Genomic DNA, 10,164 nt, shown 5'->3' on the forward strand with positions numbered 1-10,164 from the left:
CTTATCATGTCCCTTTGAAAGCCAATCTCTCAACTTATTTAAAAATGCAAATTCTATTCATGCTGTAGCCGCTGAGACTTCATCCTAGTTTATCTCAATTTCAAATTCCTGTTTTACAGCTAACCTCTTTTGATGATTCAAACCTTGCAGTCTGACTGCAGTTTAATTAAACTGGATGCACACACACAAACATACACACACAATACAGCCCCTATAAGCCTGCTTTCGGTATCCCACAGTAATATTAGAAAAAAATGATCTTTCCTTTATATTCTTTACTATAAATTTGATCAAAACCATCTTGGCCAAAAGTTCTTGGTCTGGATCACACCAAAAATGTTGCCTCACCGCAGAGGAGAGAGGCAGAGAAATGGCGAGGTTTGGTGAGGGTTTTCTGAGCTTCGGGACTATGTAGTTTGAAGGACCAGCCGCCAATGGTCCTGTTTTCTTCATACAGTGTTGGAACTGATGTGTACTGTTATTACCATAGCAGACGTTAATTGCTGAGCAAGCCAAATCCCAGAGGGAAACTTGGCTTACAAGCCATACCTTTTTTTTTGTATTTTGATAATGAGAAGAAGACGTACTGATCTCAGCAGCAAGAAGTCCAGTAACATTTCTGGGATTTTAAAAATTAAAAGTGAATGTTTTATTAACAAGAAGAAAAGATAACTTAAGTACACAAGATTACAGTTATACAGTTAAAATAAGTTATACAAAACATTCCCCCAAAAGACTCCCTACTTGGTCAGACAAGTAAGCACATTCCAGGCAATACTCCCTTATAGATGTTTAACTATAAAAATCCAGTACTATTACCCAAAGCAAACTGCTGTAGCTTTACTAAAGGCATACCACGCGACCTCTTAAACTCTGTCCCACTCTGCTGTGGAAATCCAAGACTTTAGAACAAGACTGCTTTTTGCAGCCCAAGACTATTCTGACTTGACAGGGTGGCTGATTCAAACTGCATCTTCTCCCAGCCTAGAGCTGTTTCCAGGAGATCTTCCTCACATCACCAACAGCCCACAGTAGCCCTAAAATACCTTTTCACCCCCTTTCATCTCAGGTTCCATTGTTCTCACACCTCTTTGAACTCAAATCCTCCCAAATATAATATTCTTCACATTTCTATTTTGTCTTGGCTTTCAGGTCAATAAAATGTAATATACCCTCTTCTATTTACCCATGGAACTCCTGTAAGATGCAAAAATGTTTCTTTGTACCTCTGACTTCCTTTTGATATTCAAATGAACTCTCAACTTAGCTAAAAATGCAAACGTTAGATCAAACCTGTTTACTTGTGCCTGAAACCCACCATAATATCTCATTACAAATGCACACCTAATGCCTCTATCCTTTCATGTCTTAACCTCCTAGACAACCTGTTTATAGTAACTTTTCCCCAGCTTAATTAAATCATTTACACACACAAACACACAGCCTTTTTCACCAAATAACACAATGTTCCCCAAAAATATTTAAATAAAAACATCCATTCTCACATCTCCTTCCTTGCAAAAAAGGTGAACCATCATAATTTCAAAAAGATGGTTTCATTTTCTCAACCCATTTTGTATTCCTTACTACATTTACCTGTTACAAACAAAACTATTACAATACAGTGTACATGCATCAACCATGAAAATATGTACAAGTCTGTTATTAAAAATAGAGTTAATTCCAATCTATTCTGCATTTGCCAATATCCAAGTGCTTTTGAATTTTAAACCCTTGACAACACATCTGCAATCAAATTTTCTTATCCACCTACATGTATAATTTATAAATTGAACAGTTTCAATAATAAACTCCACCAAAACAGTCTGGTGTTTTGTTTTGAAACTTCTCCAGAAACTTCAAAGAATTGTTTGCAGTATACACTTCAAAACGTTGCAAAGTTAACACCAAACTTAAAGTCTCTTTCTCTATAGTTGAATATTTCTTCTGATGTACATTCAAATTCCATGAGAAATATCCTACTGGCTTCTCAATTCCCAGTTCATCTTCTTGTAGCAACATAGCACCAACGCCCACATCACTGGTGTCAATAGCCAATTTAAACTGCTTTGTATAGTCAGGTGCTGAAAGTAGTTAGTACAGCTTTCAAGCTGTCGAGTACATTCTGACACTCCTGTGTCCATTGGAATTTTCTGTTCCTTTTGAACAATCCGGTCAGTGGAGCAACTACACCGCTGAAATTTGGCACAAATTTCCAATTAAATCCACTCGTACCTAGAAACCTCAAAACTTTCCATTTTGTTGTAGACACTGTGAATTCCACAAAGCTTTTACTTTTCGTGGGGCCACTTGACCATATCCAACGGTGTGGCCTAAATATGTAACTTGCGCTTTCGCACATTCACTTTTAGTCAAATTTACAACCAAATTGGCTTCCTGCGGTTGGCCCTTTAAATGTTGTAAATGCTCCTGCTATGTTTGGCTGAATACTATTAAGCCAGCAATATAAACAGTATAATTTCTTAGTCCCTGTTTGTTCGTCTCTGAAGTGTTGCTGGTGCATTTTTCATACCAAAGGGCATTACTTTGCATTGATATAGACCACAACATCCATTCTCACAGTACATAGAAAGATGAGTGAACCGGACAGTCAATGCGTAGGGTATTAAAGGCAGCCACACTGTTAAAATAAAAGCTGACAAGCTGGCTTGTGTTTAATACTGGTTTGTAGTTTCCTCATTGCTCCATGTACTAGTTGTATCAGAGTGTAATAGACTATGGAACACTTGACATTATCACTAGATGAATAGAATATAAAAGTAAGAAAGTTTTGCTAAACCTTTATAAAACACCAAAACTAATTCAGCCAAAGCTGGAGTATTGTGTTCAATTCTGGGTGCCACACTTCAGGAAAGACTTGAAGAGTGTGCAAAAGCGATTTGTTAGAACGGTACCACGGTTGAGGGATTATACTCTCCAAGTTATGTGGAGAGACAGGAGAAGCTGGGTAATTCTCCTTAGAGCAGGGAGTGTTAAGAGGAGATTTGAAAGAGGTGTCCAAAGCATGAATAGTATTTTTTGATTCCAATAGCAGAAGGGTTGGTATACAGAGGGAAGCAGACCTAAGGTGATTGTCAGCATGTGTGATATTTCAGGTCCAAATGGAGCTTCCTTCAATGGTGATCCACAGAGCTTCAGTGAATTTTGGGTGGAAATTAATCTTTTGTAAAAGTTGGAACTCACCTTTGGTGTTGTACAGAAATAAAACAGCTTGAAAATTTAGCAGATACTATGGGCAGAATTTTACGCCAGCGTGATTTTCCGGTCCCGCTGAAGTCAATGGACTTTTGAACAGCTCACTGCATTTATGGTAAAATTCCACCCTATGCCTTTGTCTTCCTGTACAGAATTCAGTGATAATCTTGCATTTCTGTTGCCTCAAATGTAACCATCTAGAAAACGCTGAGGAAAAGGAGCAACATCAGGAGTTGTGGGATCTGGAGGGGGCTAGGATAAAAGAAGGGAACATAACCCAAAATTCTGGGGTGACAAGTACCCTAAATCACCTCACTGGTTGTGCTTCTGTGTTTCTACAATAGATTTCCTAATTATATTTCTGAGAGAGAGAAAAGTTCATGCTGATTCCTTGACTAATTCCTAAATCAAATTGGATTTTGGGCTTATGAGTTCTCTTGTGAACTTAATTCCATTATGGCAATTTTCAAAAAATTACAGTCAACATAATAGGAAGTAATTCGTCATCTGTTAGCCATTATCGCACAATTAAAATAGTTCTGCAAAATACATTCAAACTTTACCTTGAACATGTGGTATTAACAGATGGTGATTAACAGTGAAAAATTATAAGCATATTGTACCTTAGATACCAATTAAGAAATCTACCTCAGATTTTCATAAAGTGGATTGTGGTCTTGTGTGCCAGTTTGCCCTAACATGAATAATTTGGCAATAATGAGAGAAAAAGGCAGCATTTTTGTTATCAGCATATTTATCTTTTAAGTGTTAATTCACCAGAAATCTGATTCAGCCCAATATACTTTTATCCCATAATAATACTATCATGTCAGTTTCTAATAATATAAAAGATAGAATCAATGCAATCTTCAGTTCAGTGTTGGAGGGAGTGAGTAATCATTGGATCAGGCTTACATTACAAATGTTACACGAAGCAAATCATGAAAATGTTAATTACAATAACAAAACCAGGAGAAATTGGATTAGGTTAAACTCTAATAGATCAATTTTTTCAATATGTTGGGTATAATAACAATCTTGTCCTACAAGATTAAATATTAATATGTCACAGAAAATTTGAGTACTTCTATCATAAATAATATAGTGGGCCAGTATATTGCACCTTACGTTTTATTAAAAAATCTTAGTGAAGCATAGAAGTCAGCATGGAGTGGTTGGGTCGACTGTCCTGTTTCTGTGCTGTATATTCTATGTAATTACATATTCCTTATTGCAATGCATCAATATTATATAACTCACAGCTATGAAATGCTCTCTAAGTGTAACCATACAGGCAGTACTCAAAATTAACCTTTAGAGTATTTATTGGTAAAACAAATATCCTTCAACACCTCACCTCTAAAAAGAGAGTCAGTGCACAATTGCTAATGAGTCATCCGTATTTAGCAGATAATCTCAAAGATATTTTACCATCAGTGAACTACTATCCTGTATTAGTTGCTGATCGATGCACTTTATACAAAGAGATTAGAACCATTGATGTTCAGCCCATCACGTCAATGCTGGACTTTAGAGAAGTTCAAACTAATCCCACTGCTGTCCTACTGTCTTCCCATAGTCTTGAATCTTCCTTTGCAAATATTTATTCACTATTCCTTTAAAAATACAATGCAGTCTGCCTCAATCACTTCTTGTGGCAAAGCATCCACCAACGTGGACAAAGTATTTTCTCCTACCTTTTTCCTCACTCTCTTAATGATAATTTTAAATTCATGATCCCGTGTCACTGATTCCCCAATAAGAGAAAATTGTTTTTCCTTATTCACAATCACATCTGTTCATAATCTTTAAGACTTTCATTAAAACTCATCTTGGCTTTCTCTGCTCTCATGGAAATTGTTCCAGTATCTAAAGTCTTTGTTCATAACGATAATTACCCCTGCTCAGCATCATTCTGATGAATCTGAGCTCCGTGGCTTTAATGCCCTTTGTGTATTGGGCACCCCAAACTGTCCATAGTATTTTAACTGTGCCTTAACTAATGCTTACTATAAAGTCATTATTTCTTCTCATCGTACATCCAAGAAATTACCTGTTTTAAATCCTTGGTCTCTTTATTCATTCACACTTTTCAGCATCTTTCCACTGATAGTAAATTTCCATTCTGTCTTTTCCTTCCCAAAATGTCTCACCTCACATATCGTCACATTAAATTGTGTCTGCCATCTGCTCTAATCCAAACAGCATCAATTTACACTAACTCTCCCGTCTATCAAGCAACTCTCTCCATCCTGCTACTTCTCATACCATATGCCTAAGTCTTTGTGACTAGATACCTTATCAAACACCTTCTAAAAATCTACATACACTGCACCCACTCCATTCACGCATTTCATTTATCTGCACAAGCAGTGACGACTTCTAATATCTATTACATCTGTCATTTGGAATCTAAGATTTGCAAAAGGATTCTACCTTCCATCAACACTGACAATCTCACGCTCGAGGTCATCGACAGCTTCACATACTGTCGATCAACAATTACCAGCAACCTGCCCCTTAATGCCGAAATCAGCACCAGGATTGCCAAGGCTGCAGCTGTCATGTTGAAGCTGAGAGGCCAAGTGTGGACCAAAAGCAAACTAGCTGAAAATACGAAGCTCTGTGTGTACCACTGCTTGTGTTCTCAGCATCCTCCTTTACACTAGTGAGGCACGGGCAACTTATTCAAGCCAAGAAAAGCGGCTGAACAGCTTTCACCTCTGCTGCCTCTGACAAATATCGGGCATCTCCTGGCAAGACAGAGTGCTGAGTATGGAAGTGTGCCAGTGTGCAGGGATCCCCAGCGTGTTCGCTCTTTTGAGTCAGCGGTGACTCCTTTGGCTGGGTCATGTGAGTTGAATGGATGACAGCCGCATCCCAAAAGACTTGCTCTGTGGCGTGGTTCCTATCGGCACGAGACCAACCGGTCGCCCACGCCTGCGATACAAGGACGTCTGCAAACGAGACTTCAAACTAACCAGGAACAGAGTCGATGAATGGGAAGTCCTTGCTGCTCATCGGAGTGCCTGGAGACAAGCAGTCAGGACATGGAAAAAGCAGAGGACAAAAGAAATGACCAGATAGCGGAAAACAGAGCCCGCCGGAAGGAAAAAACGTTAGTCGGCCTCGGACCAACCCTATTCACCTGTGCTAGCTGCGGAAGGGACTGCCACTCACGAACCATCCACTACAGCCCCATTCAATAAAGAATGGCATGCCCCCTGGGCACAGCCCATTGCCTCCTGAGATGGACAGATGCCATCCATGTCATTTGAAATCTTAGATTTGAACTCTTTGTTTTGCTTAGCTCCTGAATCCACCCACATTCATGAACATCAAAGGGTTTAACTTGAATAAAAATCATTTGCAGAGAGAGTTAACGTTTCGGGTCGGTGAACATTCACCAGAACTGGAAAAAGTTAGAAATGTTATAGGCTTTGAACGAGTAAAAGGCGGGTAGAGTAGGAAGAAGAACAAAAGGGAAGGTCTTTGATAGGGTGTGAAAGGATTTAACTTTTTCACTTTTAGCCCTTTTCTACTCCAGTATCCTGAGCAGCTGCACCATCTAACATTCTAAATATGGCATGACAGGCATACTAAAGTTATGGGCATCACTTAAATTTATACTAGTTTTTAATATTCGAAACTTAAATATTATCCAAATTCTTTAGAAAAGCGATTGCCTTAAAATGGCGATCCAACGCTTTTATAAAACTTCACGCAATGACTTAATCTTAGGAGAAGGACAAGTTGATGATTCTATTGCCAGTAAGCAAGCAATGGTTATACTCAAATACTCAAAACACTGAGCCAAACAATTGGAGAAGCAGGCAGCCAACGTGGCAACATTTTTAAAAGCCGAGAGCAAGTTACTGACGAGCTAATCATTGGTATTAGAGTTATAAATGCTTCTTTTTGCGTCACCGAAAGATGACAAGGTGTTGGGGGTCACTCTTAACAGTGATTATGGGCCATTATTGTTGAATTGATGGATGAATAATCAGGCTGAAAAGGGTGAAACTATTCAGCACTTTAATTTTCTTTTATTGGTCCCAAGAGGTTTTTGAATCACGGGCCAGAGAATTACTGATCGAATTGTGTATATAACCCAGTTAAAGAATGAAAGGGAGCTCCCAGCCTCCTGATCTACACAATGTTGGTAGTGAGGCAGTGCCACACTCCTCTCCTGCTCTCAGTGTCTTTCATCGTGGTGCTGCTATCCTTGGATCCATTGGAGGCTTGGTACAAGTAGGCAGTGAAAACTCACTATTATACAGCAGGACGCACCTCCAAGATCCTACTAGGGATCCACCAATCCCCTTACACTAGGCACTCTCCAGCCTCAGAACTGCCAGAGCTTGCTGCTCCATCTCTCGCTGAGCACCAATCCGAGAGCGGCTGGTCTCACGGCCAAAATCTACCCACCTTTGGATCCACAGATCCAACAAGGGTTAGCCCATCGCTGACAGGATCTGTCTGGGATCAAGTTTGTCCAAAGCCAAGGTTTGGCAATGCAGGAGGAGTCGCTGGACAAAGGTTTGGGAAGCACGCTAAGGGATGGTGATATATCGATCAGTGCCAATGGGTGGAATTCTGACGGACTCAGAAAATGCGGCGAGCCATTCAAAAGTCCATTGATTTTGGTGGGGTGGGGGGGGGGGAATCCCGCTGGTGGGAGGGGCCATAAAATTCCACCCAATGGTTCTGCCCTCGATATTTGACTGGGGCTTTCACATCGAGATCTTTCTGTAGATTGTTGAAGTGCAACTAGTAGTAAGAACGGGGCTAATTCCGAAAGGATTGCATTAAGGTTTACACATATAGTCATACATCACGGGAGGCCATTCGGCTCATCGTGCCTGTGCAGGGAGGACTCGCACTCCCTCCTTGTTCTTTACCAAAAGCCCTGAAAATCTTTCCTTTCCAAATGTGTATCAACTCCCATTTGAAAGTTATTATTGAATCTGCTTCCACCACCCTTTCAGGCAGTGCATTCTAAATCATAACACACTAAAATAATTCTCCTCATCCCTTCCCTAGTTTGCCTTTTAATGAGATATTGTTTATACACTTAAAAACTCAAAAGATGACTGTATCTGTAATATTGGTGGGCAGTTGTACTTCAAAATGAGCACCTTGAGCTTGGTTCTGTAGATGGCAGGATGTATGTGATGATGTACATGCATGAGTTTAGTTTTGTTGTGGAAATGCTGCAGTTTGATTGAGTGTTACCTCTTTACTTTTCCCTCTAGTCTCTGCGGGTGAGAGATGTTTTGCCTGATCTGCAGCCTTGCAAGGTCCTGCCATCGAACTCCAGCCGGACTTGAGGCTCCAGAAAGATGCCTTGGACGAATGGCAATTCTTAACAGACTGGACCGTAACGATTTTCTGTTTTATAAGGATGCGTTTTGCAGCAAATTTCTGATGGACTGCGCAAGTTTCTATTATAGAGCCTCGCCTGCATTGGACGGAAGACAGGAACATGGGAAAAGGGGTAGGCCATTCAGCCCCATGAGCCTGCTAAATCATGGCTGATCTGCATCTTATCTCCGTCTACCCACCTTGGCTCATTGCCAAGGTTTGGCAATGCAGGAGGAGTCGCCAGACGAAGGATTGGGAAACACGGTAAGGGATGGCGATATATTGATCAGTGCCAATGGGTGGAATTCTGACCGGCCCAGAAAATGCAATGAGCCATTCAAAAGTCCATTGATTTTGGCAGGAGCAGAAAATCCCAGCAGCAGGAGAGGCCATAAAATTCCCTTGATTCCCTTGCCTAACAAAACTCCATCAATTATCAATCAATGATGGACCATTAATTAAGTTATTAACAGTTTTTTTTATTTACGTACACTGATAGACATATGTATATTTATTAAACTGATTAAGCTTGCAGTATATGAATGTTACTCTTAGTACATGCAATTCAAAGCAAGATTTTAAATTCATGAAAACTTATTTTAAAATGTCACTGCATATAATGTAAGGAACCAGCATCTTTTACACATATTCTCAATTTCAATTTATGTTAAATTGACCTAGTGCTGGTGGCATCGCAAATTAATTATTTAAAGGTAGCTGTCAAAATAGTAACATTCAAAATAATTTGATTTTAAATTTAGGGCAAGTTTGATGTGTGAACCAAAGCACTGGCTGTGACAGTTGTGAATAAAATCAGAAAAATTGTAAATGCCAGAAGTCTGAAATAAAAAACAAAGTGCTGAAAATATGGAACAACTGTATGGGGAAAAGGTAGAGCAGAGCTTAGGGAAGCAAAATACTGCGGATGCTGGAAATCTGAAACAAAAACAGAAAATGCTGGAAAAGCTCAGCAGGTCTAGCAGCGTCCGTGGAGAGAGAAACAGAGTTAACGTTTCGAGTCCATCCGTTAACTCTGTTTGTCTCTCCACTGATGCTGTCAGACCTGCTGAGCTTTTCCAGCATTTTCTGATTTTGTTTAAGGTGCACATCCTTCTTCAGAACGGGTGCAGTTTTGACCAAGGGTCTATATTTTTTTATTGAGCTTTGATCTGCCTTTCTCTTTACAGATATGACATGTTGTGTATCACCGGCATTTTCTCTGGCGTCCGTGCGCATTAGCTTAAGAAAGGAAATGGACTACCTGCTAAATTAAAACTGCGAATAAAGGTGGTATGATGCTTCAGTGTCACATGAACTTCAATATGGCTCCTGCCTTTTGCTTCCTTATGTATAATAAATAATGCTGCTGTTGCTAATTTAATGAGTTTATCTTCTGACTGGGAAGCAGTTGATGCTGGAGTTGGTCTGGGGTAGCATTACTGGAAGTATCAGGTAGATGAATAAAAGCAAAGAACTGCGGATGCTGGAAGTCCAAAACAAAAACAAAAACAAAAATACCTGGAAAAACTCAGCAGGTCTGGCAGCATTGGTGGAGAGAAGCACAGTTGACGTTTCGAGTTCTCA

The 10,164-nt window shown here is 39.8% G+C and overlaps 1 long non-coding RNA gene across 1 annotated transcript in view; it reads left to right on the forward strand.

The window, feature by feature from the left end:
• LOC144690986 (uncharacterized) overlaps positions 1-9,954 on the forward strand; it is a 29,648-nt gene extending 19,694 nt beyond the window's left edge. The window contains exons 5-6 of the long non-coding RNA XR_013579023.1: positions 8,472-8,844; positions 9,768-9,954. This is a non-coding gene — a long non-coding RNA (uncharacterized LOC144690986). The remainder of the gene's footprint in view (positions 1-8,471; positions 8,845-9,767) is intronic.
• Positions 9,955-10,164: the final 210 nt, after the last annotated feature.

Source organism: Cetorhinus maximus, chromosome 15, assembly GCF_964194155.1.
Source record: "Cetorhinus maximus chromosome 15, sCetMax3.hap1.1, whole genome shotgun sequence".
Lineage (NCBI taxonomy): Eukaryota > Metazoa > Chordata > Chondrichthyes > Lamniformes > Cetorhinidae > Cetorhinus > Cetorhinus maximus.